The following is a 16,866-nucleotide window of genomic DNA, read 5'->3' as shown; positions in this document are numbered from 1 at the left end:
GTCAGGGAATTTCTTTTATTGTATGATCTATTAATGTACTGCATTTATGAAGAGTTTGATGTCTGTACCCTTTGTACTTTGTTTTTTTACTTTTAATGTTCAATAAACTTGTGCTAATTAAAAAAAAAAAAGAAGCCTATGGCACCTGTTATTCCCAGACGTTCTCCCATCCTGGTACTAACCAGGCCCGACACTGCTTAGCCTCCGAGAGTCAGACAAGATCGGGTGCTTTCAGGGTGATGGGGCCTAGGTGATCTCTTTGGGCACTCTCAACCCTCTTGTTAAATGCCAAGATGGTCACCTTGGGAAACAAGCGAAAATAAACAGGTCACTGCCAACAACATAAAAAGAAGCCTACGGCACCTGGTATTCACAGATGGTCTCCCATACAGGTATTAACCAGGCCGTACACTGCTAGGCCTCCAAGATCAGATGAGATTGTGCGCTTTCAGGGTGATGTGGCCATAGGTGTTCTATTCAGACAACAAGTGAAAAAAAACAGGTAAACGCCAACAACATAGACCCTGGTGGTCTCCCATCTGACCCAGACCCTGCTTAGCCTCTGAGATCAGGCGCTTTCAGGGTGATGTGGCCTTAGGCGAATGCTTCGGGACATACTCAAAACTCTTGACAGATGCTAAAATGGTCACCTTGGGAAACAAGCGAAAATAAACAGGTCAATGCCTACAACATAAAAAGAAGCCTACGGCACCTGGTATTCACAGATGGTCTCCCATCCAGGTACTAACCAGGCCCGACACTGTTTAGCCTCCGAGATCAGATGAGATCGGGCGCTTTCAGGGTGATGGGGCCGTAGGTGATCTCTTCGGGCACTCTCAACCCTCTTGACAAACGCTAAGATGGTCACCTTGGGAAACAAGTGAAAATAAACAGGTCAACGCCAACAACATAAAAAGAAGCCTACGGCACCTGGTATTCACAGATGGTCTCCCATACAGGTATTAACCAGGCCGTACACTGCTAGGCCTCCGAGATCAGATGAGATTGTGCGCTTTCAGGGTGTTGTGCCTGTAGGCAATTTCTTTGTGCACTCTCAACCCTCTTGACAAATGCCAAGATGGTCACCTTGGGAAACAAGGGAAAAAAAACAGGTCAACGCCGACAACATAATGAGAAGCCTACGGCACCTGGTATTCCCAGTCTGTCTCCCATCCAAGTACTAACCAGGCCCATCGCTGCTTAGCCTCCGAGATCAGATGAGATTGGGCTCTTTCAGGGTGATTTGGCCATAGGCACTCTCTTTGGGCACTCTGAAGCCTCTTGACAAAGGCCAAGATGGTCACCTTGGGAAACAAGCTAAAAAAAACAGGTCAAAGCCAACAACATAAAAAGAATCCTACGGCATCCGGTATTCCCAGGCGATCTCCCAATCAAGACACTAACCAGGCCAGATCCTTCTATGGCACCTGGTCTTCCCAGGCAGTCTCCCATCCAGGTACTAACTAGGCCTGACGCTGCTTAGCCTCTGAAATCAGACGAGATCGGGTGCTTTCAGGGTGATGTGGCCGTAAGCGTTCTCTTCAAGACACGCCCAACCCTCTTGACAAACGCCAAGATGGTCGCCTTGAGAAACAAGCGAAAAAAACAGGTCAAAGCCAACAACATAAAAAGAAGCCTATGGCGCCTGGTATTCCCAGGCGGTCTCCCATCCAGGTACTAACCAGGCCCGACACTGTTTAGCCTCTGAGATCAGACGAGATTGGGCGCTTTCAGGGTGATGGGGCCGTAGGTGATCTCTTTGTGCACTCTCAACCCTCTTGTTAAACGCCAAGATGGTCACCTTGGGAAACAAGCGAAAATAAACAGGTAAACGCCAACAACATAAAAAGAAGCCTACGGCACCTGGTATTCACAGATGGTCTCCCATACAGGTAATTAACCAGGCCGTACACTGCTAGGCCTCCGAGATCAGATGAGATTGTGCACTTTCAGGGTGATGTGGCCATAGGTGTTCTATTTAGACACTCTCAACCCTCTTGACAAATGTCAAGATGGTCATCTTGGGAAACAAGTGAAAAAAAACAGGTCAACGCCAACACCATAGACCCTGGCGGTTTGCCATCTGACCCAGACCCTGCTTAGCCTCTGAGATCGGGCGCTTTCAGGGTGATGTGACCTTAGGCGAACGCTTCGGGACATACTCAAAACCCTTGACAGATGCTAAAATGGTCACCTTGGGAAACAAGCGAAAGAAAAACAGGTCAAAGCCAACAATATAAAAAGATTCCTACGGCACCTGTAATTAGGTACTATCCAGGCCGGACCCTGCTTAGCCTCTGAGATCAGATGAGATCGGGCGCTTTCAGGGTGATGTGGCCGTAGGAGATTTCTTTGGGCTCTCTCAGCCCTCTTGACAAATGCCAAGATGATCACCTTGGGAAACAAGCGGAAAAAAAAAACCATGTCAATGCCAACAACATAAAATAAAGCCTACGGCACCTGGTATTCCCAGTTGGTCTCCCATCCAGTTACTAATCAGGCCCGTCAATGCTTAGCCTCCGAGATCAGACAAGATCAGGAACTTTCAAGGTGATGGGGCCATAGGCGATCTCTTCGGGCACTCTCAACCATCTTGACAAACGTCAACATGGTCATCTTGGGAAACAAGCGAAAAAAAACAAGTAATTGCCAACATTGGAGGCTAAGCAGGGTTGGGCAATCAGTTTCCTTGCCTGAAATAGGCATCTCAGAACTGCCATCTGGCTGCTTCCCGGGTTTCCAACTCCTTCAACTAATCCCAGGAGACAATACTTCGCCTCCATCCCGGCGGAGGTTCCAAACACCCGATCAATGGTTCCTGTCACCTCCGTCCAGTAGCGGATCAACTTCGGGCATCTCCAAAACATGTGCATCATGTCTCCCCCCATGTTCCCACACCGGGGCAACTTGCGTCCAGCCTTTCAGCCAAATTGAAAAAGTTTACGAGGAGCATAATAAGTTCTATATAATAAGAACAGATGTGACATCCTCTGAGAGGAGAGCCACAATTGACCACAGGAAGGATTCCTGTGGCCAATTATAGCTCAGGGGGGTTTAGTACACACCCCACACTATATAAGGCCGCCAGTGTGGCGGCCTTGTATAGTGTGTTGCGGCGGTCAGGGAAAGAGGACGATAGGCAGGGACAGTGTCTTTACTGCTTGGGAACCTAGCACTTTTACAGTGTGTGTTATGTGCCTCCTGCACAGTACACACCTGAAGCTATCCTTTATTACTGGTGTTCAACTTCTGCAATACAGGCATCTGCAGTGCAGAAGTTAGAGTGGGTGTTGTGTGCCTTCTGCACAGTATACACCTGAAGATACCCCTTATTGCTGGTGTTCTGTTTCGGTAATACAGGAACCTAGCACTTTTACAGTGGGTGTTGTGTGCCTCCCATGCTTGTCCTTATTTTCGGCAGCTGGACGTGTTGAGCCACATCATGCCGAACACTTGGTCGGATGTGGAAGACCAAGCCCTCCTAATGCTCCTCATCCTCTCTCACCCAGGCTCAGGGTACTAGCCTGTGTTCTGTATACACTAGGCTTTCTTCTGTATACCCTAGCCTCTCTTTATACTCTAGCCTGTCGTTTATGTACACTAGACTCTTTGTTTACCTCATAAATGGCAGTGTATATAGAAGGTAGGCTAGTTTATACAGAAAGCCGGTTGGGTATACAAAGTATGTATTTTATTTAGATGGCAGGCTATTGTATACAGAGAGGCTAGAGAATAAAGAAGACAGGCTAGTGTATACAGGACACAGCCTGTCGTTTATGTACACTAGACTCTTTGTTTACCTCATAAATGGCAGTGTATATAGAAGGAAGGCTAGTTTATACAGAGAGGCTAAGGTATACAGAAGGTAGGCTAGATTATACAGAGAACAGGTTGGGAATACAAAGTATGTATTTTATTTAGATGGCAGGCTATTGTATACAGAGAGGCTAGAGAATAAAGAAGACAGGCTAGTGTATACAGGACACATGCTAATGTATACAGAAAACAGGCTTGGTTATAGAGAGAGACTGAGACTATTATATTCAGAAGAAAAGCTAGTGTATATAGAGAGGCAGGCCAGGGTATACAGAGAGGCTAGTGAATACAGATAGGGTGATGTATACAGAAATGCTAGTGTATACAGAGAGGCTAGAGTATACAGTTATTCTGGGGTATACAGAGAGGCTAGTTTAAAGAGAGGCTAGTGTATACAGAATACAGACTTGTGTATGCAGATAGGCTTGAGTATACACAGATGCTAGAGTAAACAGTGAGGCTGGGGTACACAGAGAGGCTAGTTTAAAGAGAGGCTAGTATATACAAAGATGTTAGTGTATATAGAGAGGTTAGTGTATAGAGAGAGTCGAGTGTATACAGATAGGACAGTGCATATAGAGAGACTAGTGTATACAGAAGACAGGCTTGGGAATACATCAAAGCTGACAGTGTATACAGAAGACTGGGTAGTGTATACAGAGAGTCTAGTGGGTACAGAAGACAGGCTGGTGTATTCTAGCTAGTTTTTACAGTCTAGTGTATACAGAAGACAGGCTGTTGGTATACAGAGGGTTTAGTGTATTCAGAGAGTCTAGTGTATACAGTCGGCGAGTGTATACATAAGACTGGCTAGTTCACACAGTGTTTACAGAGATGCAAGGGTGTACAGAGAAGCTAGTATATATAGAAGACAGAAGAAAGGCTAGTGAATACAGAATACAGACTCGAGTATTCAGATAGGCTTGAGTATACAGAGATGCTAGAGTAAACAGTGAGGCTGGGGTACACAGAGAGGCTAGTTTAAAGAGATAATAAACGTTTCCACTGTTTGACTCTATTTTCTGTATTACTTATTTTTCTCCACCTTAACTGTCATAGTTAAAACACAGTGATAAAACATTTCTTTATACCGCAGCAAAATGTGAGAAAAGCAGTGTAAGCCATTTGCCATATGCTTCAGAAAATTAACGTACCCCTTTTAAATCCATATCTATTCCACATAACCGTGAACCGTCTTACAATTTTAACATTTACTGATAGCAATTACCGATTATTATCAGTGATATTACATTATGACTATACCAGTGGAAAAGGACCGCGTAATGGAACTGTGAAATTAATCATAATCTCAGAGTTAACTTAGCTGATAAATTTACGATTTACACAACGATTTACTCAACGAATTAAACTTAGATTTTTTCAAGCTAAGTCAATTTAATCTTAAATAATTTATACTATATTCTACTGTACTCTTAAATAATGTACTTTTGTTCTGTATTTAAGCCGTGCTCATATCCTCTCTGCATACACTAGCCTCACTGAATTCCCCAGACTGTCTTCTGTATACACAAGCCTATCTGTAAAAAATAGCCTGCCTTTTGTACTCATTAGCCTCTCTGTATAAACTAGCCGGTCTTCTGCATACTCTAGCCTCTCTGTGTAACATAGTCTCTCTCTGGATTCCCTAGCCTCCATCTCTGCATACCCAGGACCTTCCTCTGTATAATCTAGCCTATCTGTATACACTAGCCTGTCTTTTGTACAAATTAGCCTCTCTATAGCCGGTCTTCTGTATACACGAGCTTCACTGTCTACTCTACTATACCCAAGGCTCTCTGTATACACTAGTCCGCCTGTATACACTAGCAAGTCTGCATACACTAGCCTCTCTTTGTAACCCAACCTCTCTCTCTGTATACCCTAGCCTCCATCTCTGCATACCCAGGACGTTCGTCTCTATAATCTAGCCTATCTGTATACACTAGCCGGTCTTCTGTAGACATTAGCCTCCCTGTATAAACTAGCTGGTCTACTATATACACTAGTCCGTCTGTATACACTAGCAAGTCTGCATACACTAGCCTCTCTGTGTAACCCAGCCTCTCTCTCTGTATACCCTAGCCTCCATCTCTGCATACCCAGGACGTTCTTCTCTATAATCTAGCCTATTTGTATACACTAGCCTATCTGTATACACTAGCCTGTCTTTTGTACACATTAGCCTCTCTGTATAAACTAACCGGTCTTCTGTATACACTAGTCCACCTGTATACACTAGCAAGTATGCATACTCTAGCCTCTCTCTCTGTATACCCTAGCCTCCATCTCTGCATACCCAGGACGTTCTTCTGTATAATCTAGCCTATCTGTATACACTAGCCTGTTTTTTGTACACATTAGCCTCTCTGTATAAACTAGCCGGTCCTCTGTATACACTAGTCCGTCTGTATACACTAGCAAGTCTGTGTAACCAAGCCTCTCTCTCTGCATACCCTAGCCTCCATCTCTTGCATAACCAGGACCTTCTTCTGTATAATCTAGCCTATCTGTATACACTAGCCTGTCTTATGTACACATTAGCCTCTCTGTATAAACTAGCCGGTCTACTGTATACACTAGTCCATCTGTATACACTAGCAAGTCTGCATACTCCTGCCTCTCTGTGTAACCCAGCCTCTCTCTCTCTGTATACCCTAGCCTCCATCTCTGCATACCCAGGACGTTCTTCTGTATAATCAAGCCTATCTGTATAAACTAGCCTGTCTTTTGTACACATTAGCCTCTCTGTATAAACTAGCCGGCCTTCTGTATACACTAGTCCGTCTGTATACACTAGCAAGTCTGTGTAACCATAGCCTCCATCTCTGCATACCCAGGATGTTCTTCTGTATAATCTAGCCTATCTATATACACTAGCCTGTGTTTTCTACACTTTAGCCTCTCTGTATTAACTAGCCGGTCTTCTGCATACACGAGTCTCTTTGTATACCCTTGGATGTCTTTTGTATACACTAGCTGCTCTTTATACATTAGCTCTCTGTATACCCAAGCCTCTCTGTATACACTAGTCCGTCTGTATACACTAGCAAGTCTGCATACACCAGCCTCTCTGTGTAACCCAGCCTCTCTCTCTGTATACCCTAGCCTCCATCTCTGCATGCCCAAGATGTTCTTCTCTATAATCTAGCCTATTTGTATACACTAGCCTGTCTTTTGCACACATTAGCCCCTCTATATAAACTAGCTGGTCTTCTGTATACACTAGTCCGTCTGTATACACTAGCAAGTATGCATACTCTAGCCTCTCTCTCTGTATACCCTAGCCTCCATCTCTGCATACCCAGGACGTTCTTCTGTATAATCTAGCCTATCTGTATACACTAGTGCAGGGGTGCTCAACCTGTGGCTCTCCAGATGTTTCAAAACTACAAGTCCCATCATGCCTCTGCCTCTGGGTGTCATGCTTGTGGCTGTCGGAGTCTTGCTATGCCTCATGGGACTTGTAGTTCCGCAACAGCTGGAGAGCCACAGGTTGAGCACCCCTGCACTAGTGTATACAGACGGACTAGTGTATACAGAGGACCGGCTAGTTGATACAGACAGGTTAATGTGTACAAAAGACAGGCTAATATATACAGATAGGTTAGATTATACAGAAGAACGTCCTGGGTATGCAGAGCGCTCAGCTTCAAGGTATGGCCAACGTGAGTAATATGAGGGACACTCCTCACCCCCGCCCCCACCTACCAGATCTGACTTTCATCCCCTTGCCCTCTCTGCCCCGGTCATCTGGTGGCAGTTTTATGCACTCCCTGGCCCCCACCCATTCATAATCCTTACCGACCTTTCCTTCTGCTGCTCACAGGAACACACTGGATGACTTGTCTAATTAACCAACTTGTACAAGACACCGCTATCCTCCTGTCTGACACCGGTCCCCCTTGGAGGCTTTACCCCTCACTGTTTGGGTGGTTCCTGCCTCCCCCTGGATGCTCCACATATACCCCGACGACATTGTCGGAGGGGCACCACTTGACAGGACATGGGGCTGTCATGCCGATGGCATCTCCCATTGGAGGAAGGGATGATGGCCCCAACCCCTTGGCAGCAGGTTCTTTCATGTACAGACCAGGGCGGCTCATCTTCCCTTTTGGAGTCTTGACCTTAGAGGGGGGAGTTTCACTTTGGGGGGTCTGAGTTATACCTAGTGCGCTGTACTGGAAGGGCTTGACATTCCCGCATATGTGTCCCCTCCCCCGGGGCATGGACGGGGGAGAGGGGGTAAGGAGAGGACAATCTGCCAAAGGGAGAATGCATTTGTTCGGGGACTGCATGTACTTTTGGGGTATGGGACGGGGGGTGGTGGATCCCATTCTGTCATGCCTTTTCTGTTGTGACGGGCTCCCTCGTGCATGCCTACATTTAGGGTGAGCCGAGGAGACCCCTCAGTGCTGACAGTTATATGCTCTACCTCTGTTTTGATTATACTATTGTTTTTTGGTTCTATGATGTTACTGATTGTCTTTTATTTTATGCCGGTATCAGACGTGACATTTACCACTGCCGGGACTGGGGGGACTAGGATTCGGGGGCTCCCTCTCCGACCTGTCTACCCGCCAACCCAAGTAGGACAGCGCTTTAAACCCAGTGTACATCTGGTAAGCGCTATAGCATAATTGTGCTGTTTTAGTATACCCTTCCTGTACTATTGAGTGCGGACAACCCTTAATTTCCCTCTCCCCCTGGGGTTGAGGTGCCCGGCCTCTTTTTCCCCTTACCTTTCCTTCCATTTGCCCTTCCTTTCTCCCCCTTAGTTCCCGCCATCCATTACCTACCCAAAACCTACCTTGGTTCAACTTTCTTTGCTTTTCTCTGACGTCCCCCTCCCCCTCCCCGAGGAGCGATGGCAGACTCAGTCAAGGTCACCTCTCTAAACGTTAAGGGACTGAACTCCCCTGAAAAACGGTGGATCCTCCTGTGAGAACTGAAGACTTCCTGTACTGATGTGGCCTTTATACAAGAAACACATTTTAAAAATACTAGCCTCCCCTTTCTACGGTCGAGATCCTTCCCTAAGGTCTACCATGCTACTAATCCCTCCTCTAAGACCAAGGCAGTCTCCATTCTGATCTCTAGCAGGCTTTCGCCATCGGTTGACACTTCTGCCTCTTGCTCCTCGCTCCTCATTTCCTCTAGAAAGCGGATTACTAAGTGTTTGCTGAATGACCAATTAGTTGATGTCTGGCGTCTGCAACACTCTGGGGAAAGGGACTACTCTTTTTGCTCTTCCCCTCACAAATCATACTTGAGGATAGACTTCTTCTTGATTCCACATGACCAACTGCACTTGGTGAGCTCTTCCTCCATCGGCCATATTACTTGGTCCGACGACGCTCCTGTAGCCCTTACCTACAGCCTCTCTAGGAACCCCTCACCTAGGTCTCTATTCTGGCACCTTAATGAGAGCCTCCTCCAGATAACGGAAGTTTTAGCAGATGTGACCAGGGAATTGGACCTTTATTTACAAGAAAACTAAACGCAGGACTCCGACCCGGGGATAATTTGCGAGGCTCACAAGTCAGTACTCCGCAGGGTACTTATCAGGCACGGGGCGCGCATCAAACGAACATGGAAGGAACAGCTTGCTAATCTGTTTTGTGAACTTGCCTCTGTGGAAGCCAAACATAAACATGCCCCCTCACGGACCTTAGAGATTGAATTGGGGACACTCCATACCCAGATTACTGACCTACTCCATTATAAAGCGAAAGAGGCACTCCAGTTTTGTCGTAAACTGAAGTAGGAGTCAGGGGACAAATGCGGAAAAATCTTAGCCAGGTCGGTAAAGGAGTTGAAATCTGCCTCTTACATACCACAGTTGATAGATGAGAATGGCCAGAGGGCCTCTACCCTAACCCAAATAGCCGAAGTCTTTGAAAAATGTTACTCTGATCTCTACATCCTGCCCGATTCAGGGTCTGGACAGGACAATATAGACAGATATGTAACCGGTTCTGGTCTACCAACCCTCTCATCGGAATCATGGGAGTACTTGGAGGACCCGATCACACTGGAAGAAGTCCAGATGGCCGTGGGACCTCCAAGGTGGGTAAGGCTCCGGGCCCTGACGGATATACCGCACAATACTATAAGACCTTCCTCCCTATTCTCGGCCCGCGCTTGGTGAATTTATTTAATACTCTGAGCTCGAATAGGGATTTTCATGAGGATACCCTTAGAGCCCACATCTCGTTGATACCTAAGGAGGGCAAAGACCCGGGCCTATGTGGGAGCTACAGACCCATTTCCCTCCTAAATTCGGTCCTAAAACTATTCTCTAAAATCCTCGCCACGTGATTGGCACATCACTTGCAGTCCCTTATACATATTGACCAGTTGGGTTTTATTCCCACCAGGGAAGATAGGGACAACACCATTAAGGTGCTTACCCTGGTCCATAAAGCAAAGTCATCTGGGACCCCTTGTATTTTCGTGAGTACTGATGCCGAGAAGGCTTTTGATCGGGTCAAATGGACATTCATGTTCTCGGTCCTTCGCCATATAGGTCTGAGTGAACGGAAGCTGGCATGGATAAGTAAGATATACTGACGCCCTTCAGCTCAAGTCAAAGCGAATGGGGTGCTCTCATCTCCCCTTGACATTGGGAATGGGACCAGACAGGGTTGCCCCCTGTCGCCCCTGTCATTGGAACCCTTTCTCTCCACAATTCGACAAAACTCAGACATAACGGGACTTCAAATGGGTACTATTGAGTGCAAGATATCTGCCTACGTGGATGACATGCTTTTCTCGCTGACGAATCCCAGAGTTTCCTTGCCAAATCTCCTTCGGGAATTCCAGATATACGGGATACTTCTTGAAATCAGAGGCCATGGGGGTTGCAGTCCCCCCGCAAACGTTAATAGACTTGCAGTCCAATTTTCGATTTAAATGGACCCATACAGCCCTTAAGTACTTACATTCCACCGGACATCGCGCGTACATTTATGTTGAACTTCCCCCCACCCTTTTTCACTAAGATCCGCAGTTTGCTTCACGGGTGGCATTCTGGCCTCCATTCCTGGTTCAGGAGATGCAATCTCATTAAAATGAACATACTCCCTAAATTTACCTATCTTTTCCAAGCTCCCTCCGATCCAGATTCCAGTCCCGTTTTTTAAGCAAGCTCAATCCTTGCTCACTCAATTTAACTGGGCCCACAAAAATCCCAGACTTAAGCGGTCACAGCTGACATTGTCTAAACAACAGGGAGGATTGGTTCTCCCTGACTTGCGACGCTACTACCTGGCCTCCCATCTGGGGCGTGTATTGCACTGGAATCAAAACAAACTTTCTTAGCTCACTCTTGAATTCTGCTAAGAAGCGCCATGTGGTGCTATAAGGATTTACCCACAGAATTGACGTCACATCCCACTATAGGGGCTTAGTTGAAAGTCAGTCACCTGATCACTACCCAAAACACACTCACGTCTTTGACTTCCCCCCTATTCCCTATACGTGGCCATCCGAACTTTGAACCGGGGACCCACTTAGAAATTCCAACCTAGACAATGTGTCTAAATTCGTCATTGATGGAAAATGGCCTTCTTTCTCAACCCTAACAGATCCGACAGGGCTTTTCGCACTGCCTTTTTGGAGAGCGGCGCAACAACATAATTTTCTCCATTCCATCCCCAATCCTCAAACGTTCGCCCGCCCTCAGACGGAGTTTGAGACTCTATGCGGGAGCGAAGGCCCTTTGGCCCACATTCTCTCTCCCACAGATTACCCACACTTAACCTGTCTGTCCAACTGGGAAAAGGACCTTAATTGCTCGTTTTCCCCAGCACAGAGACAACGCATTATCACTTTGGCTCTCAAACCCTCGCTGTGCACGAAGATACAGGAAACTAATTTTTAACTTCTCACCAGGTGGTATTTGACACCATCAAAGCTGCATAAATGTTTCCTCTCTTCCTCGAACATATGCTGGAGGTGTGGAGAAGAAGAGGGCACGTTGCTCCACATTTTTTGGTCCTGCCCCAGCTTGGTGGACTTCTGGACAGAGATCCGATGCATAACACAAAAATTCACAGACTTCTCCATCCAGGAAGAGGCTGCATTCTTTCTCTTGTACCATTCACAGATTCCCATTAAGAAGTACAAAAACAATCAATTTTACGGCATGTGATAAATGCGGCGAAATCCTGCATCCCTCTCTATTGGAAAAAATGCCCCCCCCCTTTCATTACTCACTGGCTTAGGAAAATAGAGGACATTAAAAAAAAATGGAGGACTTGATCCTCACATCACAAGGTAAACAAGAATTTTTTAAACAAACCTGGGACATCTGGAATACCTTTATATTCTCGCTGGAAGGATGTCGCCTGCAATCGCCTTAGTGCTCTGAGCTTTCCTTGACTGGCCCCTTGGACAGTGGCTGCCATCGTTTCTCCTCCCCTTCTTCTCATTTCCTGATCTTTCACCCCTTCTCTTTTCTGCCTTCCTCCCCTATCTCTCACCCCCTCCACCCCCTCTCTCTTTTGGAAAAAGTGGAAAATTGGGAATGACGGCCCCACACCCCCCTCTGGATGGATTATGCCGGAGGGACCTGGGGTTTGTGTGACCCTGGATCTTGGTACAGTACTTTATCTGTGCCTCGAATCATTGTGATTGATGGAAGGCAGACTCACAGTTGCGAATATACCTGTATCAAGTATTGTTCAGCTGCTTTTTGCTCTGTATTTCTCTGTTGCATTATGTACTCGGGGGACCGTCTTCCCTTGTTTGGAGAAAAAATTATATTTGAAAAAAAAAAGAAGCCTGGGTATTCCCAGGCGGTCTCCCATCGAGGCATTAACCAGGCCTGACCCTGCTTAGCCTCCAAGATCAGATGAGATGGAACAGATTCAGGGGGATGTGGCCGTAGCCGATATCTTTCAGCACTCTCAACTCTCTTGACAAACGCCAAGATGGTCACCTTGGGAACAAGCGGAAAAAAAATAGGTCAACGGCAACAACATAAAAAGAACACTACGGCATCTGGAAATCCCAGGCGGTCTCCCATCCGGGTACTAAACTGGTCCCAACCCTGCTTAGCCTCTGAGATCAGATGAGATTGGGCTCTTTCAGGGTGATGTGGCCGTAGGAGAGTTCTTCAGGCACTCTCAACCCTCTTGACTAACGCCAAGATGTTCACCTTGGGAAACAAACAAAAAAAGATAAGTCAATGCCAAGAACTTAAAAAAAAAAGCCTATGGCATCGATAAATCCCAGGCGGTCTCCCATCCAGGTACTAACCGGGTCCCAACCCTGCTTAGCCTCTGAGATCAAATTAGATTGGGCTCTTTCAGGGTGATGCGGCCATAGTAGATTTTTTCAGGCACGCTCAACCCTCTTGACAAACGCCAAGATGGTCACCTTGGGAAACAAACAAAAAAAACAAGTCAACGCCAACAACATTAAGAGAAGCCTACAGCACCTAGTATTCCCAGGCGGTCTCCCATCCAGGTATTAACAAGGCGCGACCCTTTCTAGCCTCTGAGATCAGAGGAGATTGGGCGCTTTCAGGGTGATGTGCCCATAGGCAATCTCTTTGGGCACTCTCATCCCTCTTGAATAATGCCAAGATAGTCACCCTGGGAAACAAGCGAAAAAAAACAGGTCAACGCCAACAACATAAGAAGAAGAATACGCTACCTGGTATTCCAAGGCCGTCTCCCATACAGTACTAACTAGGCCCAACCCTTCTTAGCCTCAGAGATCAGAAGAGATAGGGTTCTTTCAGGGTGATGCGGCTGTAAGCGATCTCTTTAGGCACTCTCAACCCTCTTGACAAATGCCAAGATGATCACATTGGGAAACAAGCGAAAAAAACAGGTCAACACCAACAACATAAAAAGAAGCCTGCGGCATCTGGAAAACCCAGGTGGTCTCCCATCCAGGTACAAACCAGGCCCAACCCTGCTTAGCCTCTGAGACCAGACGAGATTGGGCGCTTTCAGGGTGTTGTGCCCAAAGGCAGTTTCTTTGTGCACTCTCAACCCTCTCGACAAATGCCAAGATGGTCACCTTGGGAAACAAGGGAAAAAAAACAGGTCAACGCCGACAACATAATGAGAAGCCTACGGCACCTGGTATTCCCAGGCTGTCTCCCATCCAGGTACTAACCAGGCCCATCGCTGCTTAGCCTCCGAGATCAGTTGAGATTGGGCTCTTTCAGGGTGATTTGGCCGTAGGCACTCTCTTTGGGCACTCTAAAGCCTCTTGACAAAGGCCAAGATGGTCACCTTGGGAAACAAGTAAAAAAAAAAAATGTCAAAGCCAACAACATAAAAAGAAGCCTACGGCATCCGGTATTCCCAGGCGGTCTCCCAATCAAGACACTAACCAGGCCAGATCCTTCTATGGCACCTGGTCTTCCCAGACAGTCTCCCATCCAGGTACTAGCCAGGCCTGACGCTGCTTAGCCTCTGAAATCAGACAAGATCGGGTGCTTTCAGGGTGATGTGGCCGTAAGCATTCTCTTCAAGACGCGCCCAACCCTCTTGACAAACGCCAAGATGGTCGCCTTGAGAAACAAGGGAAAAAAACAGGTCAAAGCCAACAACATAAAAGAAGCCTATGGCACCTGGTATTCCCAGCCGGTCTCCCATCCAGGTACTAACCAGGCCCGACACTGTTTAGCCTCTGAGATCAGATGAGATTGGGCGCTTTCTGGGTGATGGGGCCGTAGGTGATCTCTTCGGGCACTCTCAACCCTCTTGACAAACGCCAAGATGGTCACCTTGGGAAACAAGTGAAAAAAAAAACAGGTCAAGGCCAACAACATAAAAAGAAGCCTACAGCACCTAGTATTCCCAGGTGGTCTCCAATCCAGGTACTAGCAAGGCCCAACCCTGTTTGGCCTCTGAGATCAGAGGAGATCGGGCGCTTTCAGGGTTATGTGCCCATTGGCAATCTCTTTGGGCACTCTCAACCCTCTTGACAAATGCCAAGATAGTCACCTTGAGATACAAGCGAAAAAAAAACAGGTCAATGTTAACAACATAAAAAGAAGAATACGCTGAGCCGAGCTTTCTGACCCTCCGTTTAACTTGTTTAGTGCTTATCAACTTCGTCACTTTCTTCTGGCCATACAAAGAGCCCCCTACACTCCTAGAGACCTGACGCCCTATGAATCCATCTGTCACAAAAGGGACAGGGTGTGTCTATCGCACACACACACCCTCTCCCATGGTCCCGGTATCTGAATTGCACCTCCAACAAACATCCGGGATCGATCTATTCATTTTATTCAGAAGGTATGGGACTCTATACCAGCGTGAGACTATCTTGTATCCTGATTCTTGATATTGGTTGCGATGTTAGCTTTATGTACTAAGGTCAGCATCTTCCCTATCTGTTGTGGGGTAGATGTGATGCCTAAGTCCCTCTCCCATTTGTGGATAAATGGTGGGGGTCGACTCCTCTTCCTGACTACTCAATAGGTTGTACAGGAGGGAGAGGGTGTGTCGCACAGGTTCCCTTTTGTGACAGATGGATTCATAGGGTGTCAGGTCTCTAGGAGTTTAGGGGGCCCTTTGTATGGCCAGAAGAAAGTGACGAAGTTGATAAGCACTAAACAAGTCAAGCGGAGGGTCAGAAAGCTCGGCGACAGTTTGCGTGGTCGGGAGCCCTCCCGAGGGCCACACCTCTCCCAGACGCTGTTTCCCCACCACTGTCAACTGTCGCAGTTTCTTGTTGGTAAATCCCGGTGGGAAGTCTGGATTAGCTATAACCGGAGTCATTGGTGATGGTCAGCATCTTCCCTATCTGTTGTGGGGTAGATGTGATGCCTAAGTCCCACTCCCATTTGTGGATAAGTATGTTTGCCGCGCCAGAGGAACTTGATAAAGATTGAGATGAACCGCATGAAAGAAAGTCTGGGGTATTTTGATAGGTAAGGCTTGTAGTAGATACAGAAGTTGTGGCATCGCGTTCATCTTCAACACATTACAGCGTCCGAACCATGACAGAGCTAGTGGGTCCCATCTTTTAAGGTCCGCTGTAAGCCCATAGGCTTCTTTTTATGTTGTTGGCTTTGACTTGTTTTTTTCGCTTGTTTCTCAAGGCGACCATCTTGGCGTTTTTCAAGAGGGTTGGGCGTGTCTTGAAGAGAACGCTTATGGCCACATCACCCTGAAAGCACCCGATCTCATCTGATTTCAGAAGCTAAGCAGCATCAGGCCTGGTTAGTACCTGGATGTGAGACTGCCTGGGAAGACCAGGTGCCATAGAAGGATCTGGTCTGGTTAGTGTCTTGATTGGGAGATCGCCTGGGAATACTGGATGCCGTAGGCTTCTTTTTATGTTGTTGGCTTTGACCTGTTTTTTTACCTTGTTTCCCAAGGTGACCATCTTGGCCTTTGTCAAGAGGCTTCAGAGTGCCCAAAGAGAGTGCCTACGGCCAAATCACCCTGAAAGAGCCCAATCTCATCTGATCTCAGAGGCTAAGCAGCGATGGGACTGGTTAGTACCTGGATGGGAGACAGCCTGGGAATACCAGGTGCCGTAGGCTTCTCATTATGTTGACGGCGTTGACCTGTTTTTTTCCCTTGTTTCCCAAGGTGACCATCTTGGCATGTGTCAAGAGGGTTGAGAGTGCACAAAGAAATTGCCTATGGGCACAACACCCTGAAAGTACCCAATCTCGTTTGGTCTCAGAGGCTAAGCAGGGTTGGGCCTGGTTTGTACCTGGATGGGAGACCGCCTGGGTTTTCCAGATGCCGCAGGCTTCTTTTTATGTTGTTGGCGTTGACCTGTTTTTTTCGCTTGTTTCCCAATGTGATCATCTTGGCATTTGTCAAGAGGGTTGAGAGTGCCTAAAGAGATCGCTTACAGCTGCATCACCCTGAAAGCACCCTATCTCTTCTGATCTCAGAGGCTAAGAAGGGTTGGGCCTAGTTAGTACTTGAATGGGAGACGGCCTTGGAATACCAGGTGCCGTATTCTTCTTTTTATGTAGCTGGCGTTGACCTGTTTTTTTTTTCGCTTGTTTTCCAGGGTGACTATCATTTGTGAGAGTATTTATCGTCGCGGTCACCTCCA

General features: G+C 47.0%; 9 pseudogenes; 2 read left to right on the top strand and 7 right to left on the bottom strand.

The window, feature by feature from the left end:
• Window positions 1-700: 700 nt before the first annotated feature.
• LOC143954386 (5S ribosomal RNA) lies at window positions 701-819 on the bottom strand (annotated as a pseudogene).
• A 317-nt stretch (window positions 820-1,136) lies between these two features.
• Window positions 1,137-1,255, bottom strand: LOC143955841 (5S ribosomal RNA; annotated as a pseudogene).
• Window positions 1,256-1,633: 378 nt separating this feature from the next.
• On the bottom strand, window positions 1,634-1,752 carry LOC143943706 (5S ribosomal RNA; annotated as a pseudogene).
• Window positions 1,753-2,448: 696 nt separating this feature from the next.
• On the bottom strand, window positions 2,449-2,567 carry LOC143946222 (5S ribosomal RNA; annotated as a pseudogene).
• Window positions 2,568-12,807: 10,240 nt separating this feature from the next.
• LOC143952577 (5S ribosomal RNA) lies at window positions 12,808-12,927 on the bottom strand (annotated as a pseudogene).
• Window positions 12,928-13,898: 971 nt separating this feature from the next.
• LOC143956697 (5S ribosomal RNA) lies at window positions 13,899-14,017 on the bottom strand (annotated as a pseudogene).
• A 378-nt stretch (window positions 14,018-14,395) lies between these two features.
• On the bottom strand, window positions 14,396-14,514 carry LOC143947149 (5S ribosomal RNA; annotated as a pseudogene).
• A 1,425-nt stretch (window positions 14,515-15,939) lies between these two features.
• LOC143952666 (5S ribosomal RNA) lies at window positions 15,940-16,058 on the top strand (annotated as a pseudogene).
• Window positions 16,059-16,217: 159 nt separating this feature from the next.
• LOC143947193 (5S ribosomal RNA) lies at window positions 16,218-16,336 on the top strand (annotated as a pseudogene).
• The last annotated feature ends 530 nt before the right edge of the window (window positions 16,337-16,866 follow it).

The sequence above is a fragment of the Lithobates pipiens genome, unplaced genomic scaffold, assembly GCF_037356315.1.
Source record: "Lithobates pipiens isolate NorthernLeopardFrog02 unplaced genomic scaffold, aLitPip1_a1.2 Scaffold_10, whole genome shotgun sequence".
NCBI lineage: Eukaryota > Metazoa > Chordata > Amphibia > Anura > Ranidae > Lithobates > Lithobates pipiens.
This window is presented reverse-complemented; position numbering and strand designations above follow the sequence as displayed.